Source organism: Arvicanthis niloticus, chromosome 25, assembly GCF_011762505.2.
Source record: "Arvicanthis niloticus isolate mArvNil1 chromosome 25, mArvNil1.pat.X, whole genome shotgun sequence".
NCBI lineage: Eukaryota > Metazoa > Chordata > Mammalia > Rodentia > Muridae > Arvicanthis > Arvicanthis niloticus.
This window is the reverse complement of record NC_133433.1, coordinates 6,104,353-6,123,606: the sequence shown is the minus strand read 5'-3', so window position 1 is coordinate 6,123,606 and position 19,254 is coordinate 6,104,353. Positions and strand designations below refer to the sequence as shown.

General features: G+C 36.2%; 1 pseudogene; it reads left to right on the top strand.

Moving 5' to 3' along the window:
- The first annotated feature begins 870 nt into the window (after nt 1–870).
- LOC143438714 (small nucleolar RNA SNORA17) lies at nt 871–993 on the top strand (annotated as a pseudogene).
- The last annotated feature ends 18,261 nt before the right edge of the window (nt 994–19,254 follow it).

Genomic DNA, 19,254 nt, shown 5'->3' with positions numbered 1-19,254 from the left:
AGAACAGCCAGGACTGCACAGCGAAACCCTGTCTCAAAAAACAAAACAACAACCACACACACACACACAAAAAAAAACCAGTCGTGTCTCTCTGATAGTTCAGGAAGGCATGTTGTAGACAGTAGTATATGTACTCCTGTCAGTTACTTCTCCAGACTTGTCCACAATGCCTACTCTAAAAGAGTAAGCGAATTAAGTTTGTTGAGGGCCCTTGTGTGGATATCTATGATCTGGGCTGTGAGCCATCTATCTCCATGTTTGTATACAGCCATATTGACAGCCTTTGGCTCATATGCCCTGTTCTATAAAGTTTTTCAGAATTCAAACATGCCTCAATCACAGCTATAGAGAAGTGCAATTTTTCTCAGTTGGCCTGTGTATGTAATTTTATGATAATATACCTATCTCTCATGTTTAATTATGTCAGGCTTAATTCCAACTCTGCTGATATGGAAAAAAACAAACAACAACAGTAACATTACAACATGGAACCAAACCAGATTTAGAAACACAGCAACTCTCAATCAAAATGACATCCAGGCACAGATCCACCCATTTATAATCTGCACAGGGATTCAGAGGTAGGGATGTAGCTAGCCAGGACTTTATAACGACATCCCATCTAAAAAAAAAAGAAAGAGGAAAATAAACAGTAGCTATATACCAGTAATAAAAGTAGGTTGAGCAATTTTGTTGCAAAATACATATAAAAATAAATTTTAATAAAGGAACAATAATTAGCTGAAAGGTGAAAATCAAGGTATGCAAAAGCCCTGTGAGCAACTTGGTACTCAAAAAGAGTAGATGGAAAATGAGACAGAGGAAAAGAAGAAATAAAGGTTTTATTAAAGTAGAATGGGAAATTAGAAAACTTAGAGGCATTACAGGTATGCTGTCATGTCACATGTGTGTCAGTAGGTTACCAAGAGGAGAGAGGCTACGTTTATGCTTAATGATTTTACCTATGAACATCTGAATGGATAGCCTAATCTTCTCTGAAAAATGTGAGTCCCCTGAGATGATCACCAGATCAGTGCCATAGGGCCCAGGCATCATCAGTCTGGACCATGCAGGCCTTTGGGGCAAATGAGGCTAATGATGACCCCTACCAGGTGCCATAATGCATAAGCAGGGCATAGTAATCCTTAGATAATTCCTCCTGAGATGATTCCAGACATTTAGAGACCATGGGCACCTCTAAGGGGAACAAGTAAGTGGTAGAGAAATGGAAGAGAAAGAGAATGTCAGCACAATACAGAGAACAAACTGGAGAATCACAGGTCATGAGGAACGGCTTGATGTGAGTAGGTGATAATGTTACCTGGGACCATGATAGTGTCACTATGGCTGGTGTTGTCACTGGGGCTATGACTGAAAAGCCTTGCAGCAATCAGAGTCTGGTACCATCAAAATCCAAGTGGACATACCTGGTCTTGGTTGTCACTCAGGGTCATGTTGATGTCTAAAGGTAGTGCAGAACTGGCCCCTCCTATCACCTGGGCAACTTGGTAGATTTGGCCCTGGGAGCATGAGCGAAGAGCTGACCCTACCCTTGGCCATCTCTAGTACTCTGGAGATTAGACCTGAATATTATAAATTTGTAGGTGCTCTAGCCTGGAGGATACAAACATGGAAGAGCTGACCCTTCCATCCTGTGGAAGAATGGACAAGGGAGAGATATTTTGCTCCCCATCACTCCTCACTATCTGAGGCATGGAAGAGATTAGTCATGAGAACAGGAGAGTTGGTCCTGCCTCTCACCAGCTACAGCAGTCAGGAAAAGAGGTTCTGAGCCTGGCCTGAGCAGCACAGTAGAACTGACCCTGGTGGCTAGGGTGTGGGCAGTCTAGCCTTGAGGGCATGAGTATGAGACAGCTGGCCATGCCACTTCTCTACCATGAAGTGATATGGGTGAATAAATGATGACCCTTGCCTCTCACTCATTGCCCTCTAAGGCAAGCAAAAGAGCTGGCCCCAAGATTATCAAAGTTAGAGAACTGTCCCTGTCCCTTACTGTGCAACACTTGGAAGAGCAGGCCATGTACCTCATCTGGCCAGACCCTGGATGTATGGGTTGTGGGTGAGCCAGCCCCAGGAGCATGAGTATGGAGAGCTGGCCCTGCTTCATGTCTGTCATGTAGTGGCATCAGTGAGGAAGAGAGCACTCCCTTCATTTTTTCCCTTGCCATCTGCAGCAGACTGGAGACTTAGACTTGACAGGATTGTGAGACCAGAGAGCAGGCCCTATACCTTACCTGGCCAACACAGTAAGTAGATCTGACCCTGATGGCAGGGGTATGAGTGAGCCAACTTGAGGGTGTGAGCATAAGAGATCTCGCCTTGTAATGTGTCAGCCTTGAGGTAGGATGAATAAGGAAAAGCTGCCTTAGCCCATGTGTATCCCATGCCATCTACCTCACTCAGGAGAGCTTCCCCACTGGGCTTATGAGAGCAGGATAGTTGGCTTTTCTCCTCACTTGCTGCAGGATAGGGAGAATGTTCTCTCCAACCTCTCCTGGACAGAATAGCTGGCCCTGATTGCTGGAGTTTCTGATAAGCTGGTGCCTCATGGGTGTGAGCTTAGGAGAGCTAGCCCTGCCTCTTGACTGCTGTGTGGTGGCTCAGATGAAGAAGAGATGCCTTCTTCCCCACCTTGTCCTTTGCCACCTATGGCAGGTGGGTAAGGTGTTCCTAGGGTCATGAGAGTAGTAAAACCAGTTATGACCCTCAGTGGCTGCAGCATTCAGGAGGGCATGCTCTGCACCTTGCCTAGGCAGCAAGGGAGAGTTGGACATGGTTGTGTGGTTTGGCAGTGAGCCAGCCATGATGGTAGGTGAATTGGAGAGCTGGAGGACTGACCATCTCAGATACATCTGTGGCCCAGATCCAAGACTTTGAATTGGTCCACCACAACATCTACCCTAGTGATGAACTGCAGGAGTACATAAAGGGGCTATCCCTACAGATCCAGAACTATAGGATATCCATTATACAAGCTATCTGAGAGGGTCTCAGTGAAGTTCCAGTGTTTATACAATATACAGTAGCGGAAGTCAGAGGTTTTGCACCAGACCAATGAGTTATTGCAATGAACATTTGCAAGCAAATAAATGTGGACAGAAGTGTATACTGTGGGGCACATTGTGACCCACTATAGCTTCCACAGTGAGATTTTTATTTTTCTCTGTTGGAGATGGAGATTGTAAGGGTAGAGGGTGCTTTTGAGGGGAGGGATAGATGAGTAACCATGAGTGCATGATGTGAAATTCACAAAGAACCAATTAAAAGTTGTTTTACAAGAGAAAAATATAATAAAGCAAATAATAATAGAATATCCAGAAAATGATTTTTTTAAAAAAAGTCACAGTTCCTCTAAGTTGACCTTAGGTATATATCTGTTGAGTCTTAACAATGCACTGCCAGCATACGCAGCAGCGATGCCCATATCTTTGTCAATGAAAGCTCCCACCCCCAGTATTTTGAAGCTGTCTCCCCAGTCAATGTCTTGGTGGCCAGAGTTGGTCCTGTATATCCTGCCGTGTTTTATGCTTCCAACAGAAGTTCAGTTCCAAATGACAAAACACTTACTGTGATCATGGCTGGCTGCAACAATCTCAGTTTCATAGATTATAGACTGAATATTTTGTCTATAGATAGCTTGTTGGGCAGTCTCCCTCTGACCAAGTCCCTGAGCTACATTGTGGTTTTATTTTGCTCCTCTGTTTTCTAGTGATTCTCCCCTGCACCCTCTAATCATTTCTCTCATTTTGGTTATATCATAATCTCATAGAGTAAAAAATCACATTTATAAAGTTATTTTGTATAACCCAGGGGGTTATTTTGGACTAGGTCACTGGATATAGTGATTGACTGCAATCAAGGCCCTTAACTTGCACTTCCTTATTCAATCTTGATTTCCTCCACTCAAGGGAAAACATGATGAGAGGTTTAGGAACTTTTTCTAAGTTGTTTTCTGCTTCTCTATGAAATTTACATTTATTTTATTGGTTGTGAGTCTTTCTATACTTTCTCTCCATGGACTATACTCTCTCATTTGATGTCTTGAATTTTCCTTTAGGGTAGACAAACACTATTTCTGTTCCTCCATCTTCCCCTGCTTAGGCAACTGTTGAAAAAATGAGAGCAGGAGACATAGTCATCCCCATGAGAGAGCTCTCCAATTTGTTGTCCAATGCCACAGTCAGCTCTGGAAACAAACATATAAGTAACATTATTCAACAGGTTGTATTTTGGAATATGTATGTAAATATAAGAACATATGTGCATGCAATGAAGCTGATGAAAAGAAAGACAGTGGGAAGGGATGTATGCGAGAGTTTAGAGGAAGTAATAGAAAGGGAGGGAAGTAATTAAATTATAGTCATGAAAATAAACAACAATTAACTGTTTTATTTTCTAATGTAAATCCCAGATTACCTTTAAAACTGTAGAAAATACAGTAGTTGTTTCATAATAAAAATTAAGCAAGAGCCAGTATCAGGTACTTGAGTGGACAGGAGAAAGGTACAGAGAGAGGGTCAGGAAATTGAATAAAAATACATAGCAGTGGGGGATGAGGAACTGGGGATAACGACTGAAGGGTCTCAGACACCAGGGAAATGAGAGGCTCCCAGGATTGAATTGGTATGACTTTAGCCAAAATGTGCAGAGAAGGGGAGATAGAATCTGTAGAGACCACCTCCAGTAGATAGAAACTGTCCCCAGTTGAGGGATGGGGCCACCAACCCATCTCAAAGTTTTTAAACTAAAAATGTTCTTGTCCAAAGGATGAACACAGACAAAAAAAAAAAAAAAAAAAAAAAAAAAAAATGAAGGAAGGGCCTTTTGGGGACTGACCCACCTGGGGATCCATCCTGTTTGTAGACACCAAACCCTGACACTGTTGACATTGCCAAGAGGATCTTGCTGATAGGAACCTGGTGTGGGTGTTCCCTAGGAGCTTCTGCCAGTAACTGACCAATGCAGATGTGGATGCTTGGAGCCACCCATCAGACTGAGCTCAGGGACCCCGGTGGGGGTATTGACAGAAGGACTGGAGGAACAGAAGAGGATTGCAACCCCATAGGAAGAACAGCATTAGTTGTCCTCACCACCCAGTGCTCCCAGAGTCTAGGACACCAACCAAGGAGTGTACAGGGAGGGATCCATGGCAGAAGATGGCTTTGTTTGATATCAATGGTAGGGGAGGTCCTTTGTCCTGTGGAGATTTGATGCCCCAACATAGGAGGATGCTGGAGGGGTGGGGCAGGAGAGGGTGGGAGTGTGGGAGAGTACCTGAGTAGAGACAAAGGGGAGGGATGAGAGGGTAGATGTGGGATGGGAGTTATATGGAGTTGTAACCGGGAGGTAAGTGGTATATCATTTGAGATGTAGTAGAATGGAGTGTTAAATAATAAAAATGTGTTTTATATCCCAAGTTCATCAACCTTTTGAACATTGATCTCTCACACAAATACACACACACACACACACACACACACACACACATACATATATGTACACACACATATGTACATACACATATATATCCTCTATAGAAACATGGTGATATTTTTTAATCTCAAAGCAGAACACCAGTGGTTATAAAAAGGTTAATTTTTAAATAACTGAAAATACAGCTATTTTAACACACTATTACTGCAAAGTGTATATCAAATGAAATCTATGATGAGCACAAGTTTGATTACTTCTGAAGAGAAATGACAATAGAAGCCAAAATTTGTGAAGTGAAGTGACAATAGGAGCCAAATTTTTCTCGTCCTTTTAGGTTTAAACACCTGCAATGAATTCCAATAGCTAAGAACAGAACTAGAGCAAAGCAAGGATGGAGCCCCATGTGATCGTTTTCAGCATTATAATTTACTGTGAAATTTGAGTGATTTGCAAAACTGTGATAGATTTCCCTGAATAAGATGATGGCAAAAGCTTTGTAGATTCAAAAATAGTTTTGCTGAGGCAATGAGAAGTAATATCCTATCAGATTTGAGGCTGTGTATCTTTCACAGAGCAAAAAGAAAACCAAGAAAGGCTGGGAAAGAATTCTCATTTGACCATTTCAAAGTGTTAGCTCCTCTTATTTTGAGACATTTTTATTTTATTTGCATGGTTTCATCTCCTTTCTATTCTCTCACATCTCTCTCATTTCTCTCTTTTGGGAATTGAGCTCAGGCCTTGGCTTCTACTAGGTAAGGAGTCTCTTATTAATCTACGTACTCAATTTCATTCTTAAATTATCCTCTTAGATAATAGCTTCCTTATAGAAAAACTTATTTTGTTTGCAATAGAATAACATGCTATTTTAAGTAAATAAAAATTTGAGAAGTATAAATCTTAAAAATTACTTGTAAAAATTTAAAAGAATCAGGGAAGTTCAGAGCCCAAGAGAGGTAAGGAGTTGCTCCCTGAGACCTAATCCTGAGAGAGAGTGGAGTTCACATAGGTAAAAATCATTGGTAGTTTTCAAATATTAAGTTTATCCTATCATGGTTATTGTCTGAAAGTTCACACTGATTAATTTCTTTTAATGTTTTCTACAGTCACAAACTCTTGTTTCTGACAGTATCATAATAAGAAACAATGTCCTGGAAGATCTGGTTCAGAGTTCCTTGGGTTATATCAGCCATGAGGATATACTGGCATAGAAACAGTTATTGATGTACAAGATTTACTTACTAGATTATTAAAATGTGATAGGAATGATTAAATAAAATCCAAAGAATATATAATGTTCTTAGTATATACACAGAAATTTTATATTTGTTTGTGATGAATATTCATATTCTGTGACATCAACCACAGTTACGTCTTTATTTCTAATAGTGAAGCACATTTATACAATAAATTGAACATGGAAAATACATGGAGAAATTGAAACTAAACTTTGAAAGTTTTTTTAAATAAATGTGACACTCGATTATTTACCACATTACTGTACTATATGCTAAAGCCTATTTTAAATAATTTTAGAATTTATAATTGTGATATGCTTATAAGGCTTCAATTTATGTGTGACATGTGTTACTTCACAATGAGTGGAACAAGAAATCCCAATTATACTAGTTAATGTAGGTAGGTGATAGATTTTATAAAATTTGTAGCAAAATAAATGTCTGATTTTTAACAATTATAAGTTGGAAATTCTTCAAATATAGTATTTTATTTCTTAGTTAAGAATGTACTAGTTTGCCAAATGAATAAAGACTCAGATTGTAGTATGGTCCTTAAATAGTTAATCGTTGTCCCAACTAAGACTTCAACCATGGTGCTCATTGGAAATTAACTCGAAGCAACTAGCTACAGCAGTCCTTTCTTGATTAGCCATGAGATGCAGAATCCTTGGTCACTACGATAGACACTGCATTTAAATATAAGAGTGCGAAAAGCTTTCCCGTCATTTTGTGTTTTCTCAGGCTTAAATTAAGACCTTTTAAAAACTGAAAATATAAAATTAAAAACTATTAACAAAAGCCAGAGTATAACAGATCAACTCAAGGAAATATAACAGACCAACTTGGAGGGAAAAGTTACACAGAAAAATGATAAAAATGTTTAATAAATCCCTTAAAGGCACTCGTAATTGAACATCTATGAGGAACCTGTAATATTATTCAGTAGGTAAAATTGCTGCTTTTGTTAAATGACTAACAGCTATATTCTGATGAGACAGAAGCTTATGAAATCTATAGTTGACAAAGAAGTGCTCACAACTATATAATTATTTTTTTCAGCTTTCAAGGCCATGGGATTTTCTTGCTTGCACGACCAAATTAAAGAGTTAATAATTAGGCTGTGTTTGAAATTTTAATTCACTGACAAATCTTATGTTGTTCAGAACAGGTAAAAACACATCTATTTTGACTATAATTATGTCAAGCATTTTTAACAGCCTATATACCATACATAAAGGAAATGTAAAAGAGAGAAGCTTTATTCATTCAGCTGAAGGCTTAATTGGGAGCTCAATTCTATCCGACATTTAATAATGTTTTTCTCTCATTTATTCTTTTTTTAATGGCAAACAATGGCATGAAAATTATATATGATTGTGGGCAGCTATTTATGGAACTAAATCTTTTCTATATTCTTAATTATATCCTGCATAGGGGTTAATATTATATTAAAACTGTAGTTTTTATTTGAATCTAGTATCAGATTTTGTCTCAAAATTTAGATTTCTTTTTGGAGATTCTCATTTGGGATGTTTTCTTTTTCCTGTTTCATGGTCTCTAGCACATTATTCTTTTGGTTACTTTAAAAGAATTTTGAAAGTAGGGAATGAAATAATTTTTTTGAAGTCACAAGCTGAAGCTTTTGATAAAAAATATACTTATATGGTAAACAAAAGCATGCCAGTCATATTCTGTTTCCCAGTGAGTGGGCATGTTTCTTATTTAATTTGTCTCAGTCTTTTACTCTGTGATCTAATATATCTATATCATCTATATCTATATCATATATATATATATATATATATATATATATATATATGATGATGATGAACAAGACTTACTAAACCAAGTATACATTAAAGATAGCCAGAGGCATCTTACAGTAACACCATATTGCTTTCTGTTGCGTTCACTAGTGTTCAAAAACAAGAATTGAGAAGTATTTCTTTGTTTGCAATCATCAGAGAACTTGGTGCTATAGTTCCAAAAGACTAAGACTATTCATTTTCCATATGGGAAGCATATTTATGTCCAGTATAAATATGATTATTAAAAGGAATCACTTGCTAAGATCTTTAAAAAGTTGCTTCTTCAGATCTGTAAAATAAGTTTGATCTCATTTAAAATATCATAGTTTTATTTTAAAAATCAATGTCTGATATTAACCTCAGAATGAAGATGAAATGATACTTCACAGAGTTAAAACCATGCCTTGGTAGCATTTTTGATAAGGCAAACCCAAATAGATTCATAAGATTCTGTAACCAATAACTGCCTGGTAAAAGATGTGTTGTAATCAATCAAATTGCAGGTGCATGCTTAATGAGTGGAAAATTAGAACCCTTAGTTCTGCTCATAAAATTCACTTTTCATATCAGAATAGAAACAGAAAGATTTTTAAATTAGAGTTCCAAATATAAAGTATCTGAGATTTAGAGAAATCTTCTGGTAATATATGCAGTGAAGAACATTACTAGACATTAGAACACAATAGGCTTCTATCATCAACAGCTATTTGAATGTGAATAGCTTTTAGAGAAACCGTGGATATTCTTTTTCTTTCACTGACATTGATGCTAATTAAGTATCATAATTTAATAAAACCCCTAGACGATTGACATTTGTACAATTAGTCCTCATATGGCACAATGATTGCATCCTCAGAATCTGAATTTCAGACAAATCTCACTGCCTTATGCACATAGAAACCTGACACCAATTTGGCTCCCATTATATTCCTAACCATACTGGCAGAAAATAAATGAATAAGACAGGTTTCAACACCAATTTTTCTTTACTCAACTGAGGAGAGTACATAGATTAATGGGGATGCCATTAACTCTGGCAAGGAATGCCCAGAGTTCAGGATAGGATATAGTAAAAACAAAATACTAAATTTTAATGTGTCTTTCCTTGCATTTCTAATTTTTAATATAAATTTTGATTTATTCTGTATCAGATTTATGTCTTTATTTAAATATGTTTCAATCTGTCCACCAATTATCCCACTGGAGAAACCATGTCACCTCAACTGTTGATGTCTTTGTTTGAAGATATATTATTGAGTATAGAATCCATGAATAAAGATTATCCATTTGTTGTTTGGCACATTAAAACATACTAACAAGACATGGTTACCTTCATTCTGTGGTAATATAGGAAAATAATAAAAAAAAATCAGCTATATCATGTTTAAAATTTGAAACCTTGTAGTAAAATTTTTCACTAAATGAAAATTTAGTGAAATTTTCATTTAGTGGATGATATAGATAGAATTAGACAGATATTTTTAAAAATGATAAAAGGTAATAAATTATGCTTACTAATATTACACAAAAATATTTAGCATATTTAAATTAATTTTATTTAATATTGTGTTCTTTATAAAAAATAATCAAATATAGGTTAAGTGATGCCCTCACACATTGATTCTAGAGTACTATGAGTATTTTGTATACAATCCTGGTTTAAGCATAACTTTAAAAAATCAAACTTTATGTGAAGAATAATTTTTTTGGAAGAATTCATTTGTCACTCAACTGGCTACTTTTATTCAATGCTGAAACTTACGAATCAGAAGTATGTTAGAATCATACCAAAACATTCCTGCAAAAGTGAAGCTACCTCTAATTTCCAAATCATTTTAATACTCCCCAAATCAGCTCTCCTAAACTAAAACTGTGGTTCCAAAGTAACATTTGTTACAGTCTGGATTTAAGACTTCACCATGGCACAAACCTTTGTTATGGATTTCAGATCACAGTGCATTGGATGGACTTTATCAGTCCTGATAGACAGTGCAACAAATGGTGTCAATATCTTCAAAGATCAATCACTAGAATTTAGGGGCTCATGGATATCTCTATTTATTATATATTATTTATAAAGAATCACAATGAAAATGACCATAGGGCTTATTTCCTACTTTTTTTTTTTTTTTTTTTTTTTTTTTTTTTTTTTTTTTTTTTTTGTCAAAAAGTATCCCTTTCACAATTAGGATAGCACTGCTTCTTATCAGAAAATCTTCTCATCAGATCACAGAAATTGGTTTGGATCACTAAATAGAAGACATTTTCTTTCCCCAATGGCCTGTTAAACTGATCACTGATGTGTACATTACACAGCTCTACAGGACCAGCTTTCAAAAATTCTTTCATAGTCTTCATAGGCCTACAGTTCAGCTATATTAAGGACTCAGGCTTAACATCACCTGGCATAAGCCTGGGAAACAGCAAAATCATGTCTCAAGAACAAAACAGTGTACACCAAACAACAAAACTTTCTTTAAATAAAATGAATTCTTTCTTGTGGATCGATTTCTTTTTTATCCTATTATTCACTCATCAAAAATTGCCTTTGCAGCTGAGCAGAGTGTCCTGTGTCTGTAGCTCTGGTTCTTTGGAGGCTGATGTAGGAATACAGGATTTCTTGAATGCAGGGGTTTCCACTAGCCAAAGAAATTGCCTTAACGACTTTATTTTGTCTCCCAATCATGTTTAAGCCAAAATGTGTATACCTTTTTACTGAAATACACTTGAAGTTTTAATAGTTAAGCCTGTAGCTGTGAATTATCTTAAGTAAAATTAGCACAGCACTAAGAAAATTCTTGGTTTTCAAACTTCATTGTTTAGTAAAGTAAATCAAAATAAGTGTTTCAGTTTCCCAACACATAAAATCATACCCCACAAGTTTAGTAGTAAAGAAAATCATAGTAGTCACAAGTTTCTGAGGAATAAGAATCCTGGCAGCATGCTGCAGCTAGGTTGCCCTATCTTGTCAGTCGTAAAATTTCAGCCAGATTATTAGCAAGAGCTGCAGTCATCTCAGACAACAACAAGTACAATTGATTTCCAAACTGACCTTAGACCAGCTCCTCCCTCTCCCTCTTTGGGACTCTGCAATGTTAGCAAGAATAGTCACAATAATAGTTGCCTTTAAGAGCAAGAAAAGCAAGACAGAGAGAGGGTAGAGGGAGGACAGAGAATAGAAGGAACACCAAGTCGACAGCAACAGAATAAAGGTACTCCTTTGCAAGAGGGAATATAAAAAAATTAAGGACACAACTTTAAACTTATTATAGAAGTAGTATAGGTATATAGTTCAACTACTTTGAAAACTAAGGCTTAACCTTACTCAAAGTAAGACTGGGAAACAGCAAAATCATGTCTTAAAAACAAAAACAATGTACAACTAACAGCAGAACATGCTTTAAATAGTAAATGTTTTATTTTAAGTTATCAAGGTCTTACACATGACAAAGTCCAGAACAGTGGATGTTTTATAGGCAAAACATTCAATAAATTTATAAGTTCAATGGAAGAAATTAAGTGATTTGGAAAGAGTTCAATGGATATGTGACTGATGATGCCTTCTGATGATAAATGAAAGAAATCCAATAAATTAAAGAAAATCTGTACAATACAATGTCAAAATTGATGAGGGAATAGAACCATGCTGTGCAGTACATTGGTTGAAGAAGAATATTTGAATTGGTGCCAAAAGGGGAAATGCACCTACTTCTGTTTCACGATTTACAGATGGCCAGAGGAAAAAACAATATAAAGAAAAAAAAGTAAATACTCTGGGCTTAATCAGCATAGTGTGCTACTCTGGCAGAGAGGAAAGCAACAGCTGTGTGAGATGCTCACAGGATTTTATCCAGCTGCATGCATCCCAGCCCAGTGTCCTTAAGCCTCAGATGCTGCTGCCTATGGAAGCATCTTTCCCTCCAGCAGAGCAGGATCTGTACTTTGCATTAGAGCTTACACCCTACCTCTGCTTGTACTCCCATCTGAATAAATAACACATTATGCTGATTAATACATATTCAAGGAGAACAAATATTTTAATAACTAGTTCATTGAACATAAGCTTTAATAAACTACATATTTTTTGATGACACATAACACAAAATAGAACCAGACCAACAAAGTTACCAGAAACGCTAACAACTAAAATCTAGTGGTTTGAAATGGAGGTAAATGGAAAGTGACTAATTGATGATTTCAAAGCCCAAACCAATCAAACAATTAAAATCAAAATCCTAAATCAATTTATCCACCAGATTGAATTTTTGTGTAAACTCTATTCATTACAAATCTGAAAGAGAGAGAAAGAGTGAGTATTGATTACCAAAATTCACATTTTTCAAAATAGATTCAAATTATTTTTTCTATCTTGTATACAAAATGAAAAACAAAGAATATACTAGTAAAAGTTGACAATCCAAATTACCAAAATTTCCAATATTTAACATATTTTCTAATCATAAAACATAGACAAATATATTACAGAATACAACTAGAACAGTTTTCCACATGAAGGCAAAAGGACCTACAATCATTTTAACTGCCACGTAGGAAATATTTGACTATCATATCAGACCTGTTTTCTCTGTGTGTAACACTGAAAGTACATTCTGACAGTTACAAAACTAATGCAATTATCTTTGAGAATTAGAAATGACATCACTATGCTAATGATTTTTACAATTGTAATGAAATACCCAATCAATCTAGAGAGGGATTGCATCTTGATTTCCAACTAGTTTAACCAAGTAGGTTTAACATGATTAGTCACAATAATTTTTGCAAGCATCACCATCACAATCCATTATGCTGCTTTGGTATAATTTCAGGTTCTATAGTTGGGTTATGTGAGAATGATTACAAAACACAGCAGATTTACTGGTAAGCAAAACTGTTCCGTCGGTTTTGCACAGTTCACATTAGGAAGGACTTTGGTGTCTTGTGTAGCTCTTTACGATGGGCTAGAACTTCCTAGTGATCTTCGGAAAGGACTAGTGAGGAGAAAGCATGTGCTTAAATTTAATAAACTTGGTGTTCTCTCAGAAAGTATCTACTGATTCTTGGATCTAAGCTGAGCTTGCTTTGGCACATAATTTAATTTCTGATTCTGTTTTGACACATTCAGTCCCTAAAGGTTATCTTACAATCCATAAATAAAATCAGATATTTCAAGGAGGTTCTGTTTCCCACACCTTGGAGGATAAATCACTGTCAGATTTGTTTGTGTTTCTTTTCCTCACTAATGGGTTTGAGGCACTACTTATTAACCATGGGGAGTAATAATTACCCAATGCTCTAACACTGTGGTTACAGGAGTTTCACACTCGGCCTGTCTTCCTGTTCTCACACCATGACTTTCCCCATCTTGTTCAATTTCTTCAGCAAATGTCTGGGAGATTCAGCAGCCCTGCACTGGTAAACATTCAGCTATCTTTATGTAGCTCAACCAATTGAGTGTGAATGTACAGGTCTCAGTTCATGAGTTTCTTTTTTTTTTTTAAAGTGAAAATCTAACTTATCGGGAAAGAACAGTATCCAACAAGCAGTGCAGAAAGGTTACTAAAACAATCAGTCATAGATAGGTTTTAATAGGATTCGTAAGTATGTTCCTTACACCCAGTTCCTTTCTCTTAAAGGTGTTGAGTTGTACAAAGAGTATCATTCTTTTAGCTTTAACTTCAAATTTAAAATTATACTTCATACATCATGTTACTCCCCATAGTGAATAGTTTCTTCTCATGATCTATTATTTATACTACTTACAATTTCTATTATTATTTAACATAATCTCCAGTTTAAGGTCCAACCAATTTGAGCACCATGATATTTTGACTGTTCCATCTTATTTGTAAGGAATGCAACCTAGTCCCTGCTTGGCAGAATGAATTCCGTACAGTTGGAATTCAGCTGCAGATTATTTGCTCTACATTCAGAGCTCTCATGATAATGTTGCCTCAATGCAGATGCTTCTCCCACACCTGGAAAACTGATACTATATATCATAAACCACAAATAAAAACCAATCTTTAGAGCATAGCTTGTCCTTTCAACATTTATATGTTAAAGCCTTACCCCATCTTACCCCATAAGAGGGTGATATTTAGATCTGGGGCCTTTGTGACCTATTAGGGATGGATAAATTCACAACAGCATATAGTACAGAATGAGGCTGGTTACTATGGAAGAGGAATAAAGGGAAGTTTCTGCCTTTCAACCATGTGAGGACACAAGAAGATGGGTATTTATTTTTAAACACTGCATACTGTATTTATTCGTTGGAAAGCATAAATATATAAACAATGTGTTTTGAGCATATCTACCCTCCTACCCATCTTCAGTTCCCTCTGGATCTGTCTACTCAACCCCTTTTCACCCTCACAATTTTCATTTCATGTCATATTTTTTTAAAAATCACACACACACACACACACACACACACACACACACACACACACACACGCACACACACACTACAATTAGTATTGCCCAAATATAGATAGGTGTGGAGCCATCCACTGAAGCATGGTCAACACGAGGACCTGAGAAAAAGCTGATGTTATCTTTGCCTAGCAGTTGCAATAAATAATGATATCAGGAGACCAAATACTTTCTCAGGTAGCTATCTCTAACCCAAAATGAGGGCCTTCTCCAAGAGCTATACCAGATGGCACCTTATTTATGGAATTCCCAGTGTCCAGAGCTATGAGAAATTAGGACTCATGGTCAAACCACTTGTTCCATGAATTGCTCTAGTAGCTCAAGCTAACTTAGAGTCACAATATCACCTCTTCACAAATTAACTAATTCAGGAATAAAAAATTATTTTCGCCCAATTTCCCTTATTTTTGACTTCTAAAACAATTTCATTAGATTAATTCTTGCCAATTATGTTAATTTGTCTCTCATTTTGTTTGATTCTTGCTTTTTAATGCAATATTCACTTTCTGGTTTTCCTGATGGCTTCGTAGGAAGACTTCATAATGAATGATTTAATCATTGCAATATCTAGAGAAGCAAGTAAATGGCGTTAAGCCAATAGGCGCTTTATATGAAATGCAAATGTTAAGAAGAATCATAAAAAGTACTCAGTATATTTATTAATTTGATTAGGAAAGTTATTTTAATTCTTGAAAATTCAGAAATTAATGTCTAGATGTTCAACTAGTCTTTGAAATATTCCCATGGTATCTTTAGTTTAAAAATCAAAGAATGTTTAAAATTTGAGCTGATTACTAAATGAAGGCTAAAAATACTCAAAATTCGCATCTCTTGTCATCATTTCCTAGAGCTGATATTTGTCTTAAAACTGAGTTACTGTCTCTGTGTGAGACAAATATGTTCACAAAGTATTGAACAGCTACTGAAATCTTAGTTCTCTGATTCAGTGAGGTGAAGCTTGGGGTTCACAAAAAGATTTACGTCACTGCCAGGAAGGACATGAAACCCAGATTGAGAGGAGGGAGAAATTAGCTTTACCTGATGTAGAGGCCACAGAATTGTTCTCACAAATAAGCGTTAGGGATACCAGGAATCCTAAACACTCAGGATCTTCTCAATGAGGGAAATAAAATACCTACTTTCCACCCAGAAAGCTGGGATTCAATATTGTTAATAACCCAGTGATCTGTGCTCTCTGTAGAGACAGACCTTACCCAATTCCTTCAGAATGCTGATCCTAGTCTCTCCCTCATGTACACCTTTATCTTTAGCTCCCAGTTAATACAACCCATCTTTAGCAGAGATGTCACATGTACTTTAGATCGGATGAACTCTCCATCCATGTCTGTAAGCTATAGAATCCATCTTTATGGAATAGTTCACATGTACTTTGCAAAAGAGTTTCTACATAGACATATCTTAAGCTCTATTGTGCACCTGAAATTGGAATGATTGTTGCCTAAAAAATTTTTCCCCAAATTGTATTACGTTTAAATATGCTTACAATAAAGGACCTGGCAACAGACTCTCTGATCCAACCCAACTCAGTGGGAATGAAGCCCACTTTATCTCTCATTTTCAACTCACATACTTTAGTTCATTTCTACTCTCATGCTGCTTGCAGAGACAGCACACCTGCAATTCTACCCCTACCCACCAAAACACTCTTGCCCAGATAAAACCTGTCACAAACCTCCCTATAGAGATGTTGTGTCTTTGTGTAAGTGACTTAGCTTGTTAAACTTATCATTGAGAACAAGCAGTGGAAACTGGTCACATAGGATGGGAACTCCAAAAGGGCAGTTCTGAGAATGTCCTTGCTGGAGGCCAGAATAACAGAAGAGAGCTTTGTTTCCTAGTCACTTGTCATTTATTACTAGTGTGTAGAAACTATAAGTGAGGACTTGCTCAAAATTTGGAGACGATACATGGACAACCTTTGGGTGGGTCAAATAGAATCGAACTCCATATACCTCATTCCAGTTTTTGTCATTAGTTTTTTAAAAGTCTGTGGACTATCAGATCCATGGTGCCTTATTTCTAGGGACCTGCTAACAAGAGCATGGCCTTCTTCCTTTCTCTTCTCCATCTCTCATTTATTTCTAAAGCTTGCCACCCATAGTTCAAGCTCAAATGTTTGTATTGAGAATGCAGAGGCCACCTACTCAGTGTATATTTTATATGACTGTAAACATCCAACAACCTAACTATTGAGCTAAATCACAACTGAAGCAAAAGAAATGGCCTCTATTGAATGCAAGGAGGCCCCACAGTCATTGTATCTTCATGTTACTCGGAAACAATGTGGAAGCTCTTCTGCAACAAGCAAGGTGGCTCTTTAGACAGAAAGCACATCATAGAAGAGTTTCTTTCATGAGAAATGAAATGGCTATACACCCCACTTTCTGACCAGCACCAGGATGACATAGTTTTCACAAAGCCTGGATATTTACTATCACTCCATACTATTATAACTCAAAGGATATTCCCTCTCACAACTTCCTGAAAAAAATATCACAGTGAACTGGGCCTGCTGATATAATTGGAAAGTCTTTGGTCAATTTCTGTGACATTTGTATACCCAGTCACAAAGCCTCTGAAGGTCACAACATGATTACTTTCTACTGTTCAAGAAGACAAACATGCTACTACTGTGAAAGGGCACTGGATGCCCTTCTTTCTCAGCCTTGGCTACATGACTTCCTTTACTCCACACTGGTCTTGGATGACGCATGCATAGAAGAACGTCTCGCACCTTGTACTTACTCATCTTTTTGAAGTATTAGCATGAAGTGGATCACGTGATTTAAAGTTCCCGAGAACCCAACAAAAGCTCTGCCTTCTTTCTTTCTTGTGTCCATTATATACTCCCTTCTAAATACCACTATAAATTCCAAAATTCATGAGATAAAACCCCACAGGTTACTTTATAGCATTTTTATTCAACTAACCACTTAACACTGAAAAATATGAGCTATTATTTCTTTTCTTTTTAACAAACCAAATCTTTATCAACAGCTGTCTTTGGAAAAGACGTTAACACATGTAACTGACATCATTTCTCTTTGATTGGCAAACGCTTTGGAGGTGGACTGATTTAGGAAATTTATAAATGTAAAAGGGAATATCTAGGACTACTTGACTCCACTGTGTCTTTCTACTCCTCGGGGGGTGGGGGGGGGAGAGCTACTTAAAAATTGTCAGTTTTGCCTTGTCTTCCAAAACTGTACTATATATGCTGGGGTCTGTGACCTGAAAGTCTGACCCTATTTGGCTGTTGTTGATGAATTTATCAGTCAAGTCCTAAATCTGAGCAATTGTGTACATTTAAATAGATGTTTGTTTTTCATTCACTGTGTCTTTGTGCAGTTTCTTACTGTTTCAATATCCAAAAATGAAAGCTAGTACAATGAGGTTCTTCTCAGAAATTCCCCAGAGCTATAATAAAATAAACAAAACAATCATCTTTCTCATGAGTTAAAATTACTTTTGCCATAAATAAAAGATAAAGGAAAATTAACAAGTAATTCTAAAGAGAAAAATTCTGTTTTGCCTTCATTATAATCAAAATCCTTATAAAGTATGTGGATATAACAGTAACACAACACAATAAATAATGAAGACCAATTAAGTTTTTATATACTATGCACACAAAGTTATTTTGTCTTTCTTTTCTTGCTTTTTTTTTCAAAAAATAATCTTTTTTTTAAAAAGTTGATTTGGCCAAATGAAATATAAGTTTTGGCCTTATATATCTATAACTTCAAAATGCTAAATAATCTGGTATCAAAACTACATATTAAAATTATTAATCAGGATTTTCTTAAATGTTTGTACCACAGCCTGTTTTGCTTTGAGCCAGCATGTGAAAGACTTGTGATTATGTCTCAAAGTACAAAAATACCAATTAATTATGATGATTAGCTACAACTTCATTAGTGGTCTATAAATAAACCATGCAAAGTGTTGTATAGTCAGACTCCAAAAAAAAAAAAAAAAAAAAAAAAAAACAATATTCTTCCAGAGGGATGTGAAACAACTTAATTAATTCTAAAAGTTCTGCAACTTATTGCACATTATATATTCAAATGTTGTAGCATATGTTTATGTGTGTGTGTGTGTGTGTGTGTGTGCATTTGTCAAGTTATTTCAGTGTTTATGTTACCTAGCACTAAACTGCTTTCTAGTGTCAAGACAAATTTTTTTTTAACAATTTCTATATATTATTAAAAGTAAAAATGATACTTTGAATGTTCATTTCCTAGTTCTATGGTATTTTCAGCTGAGAGCTTATTTCTCATTGATGTTTAACTTCTGTG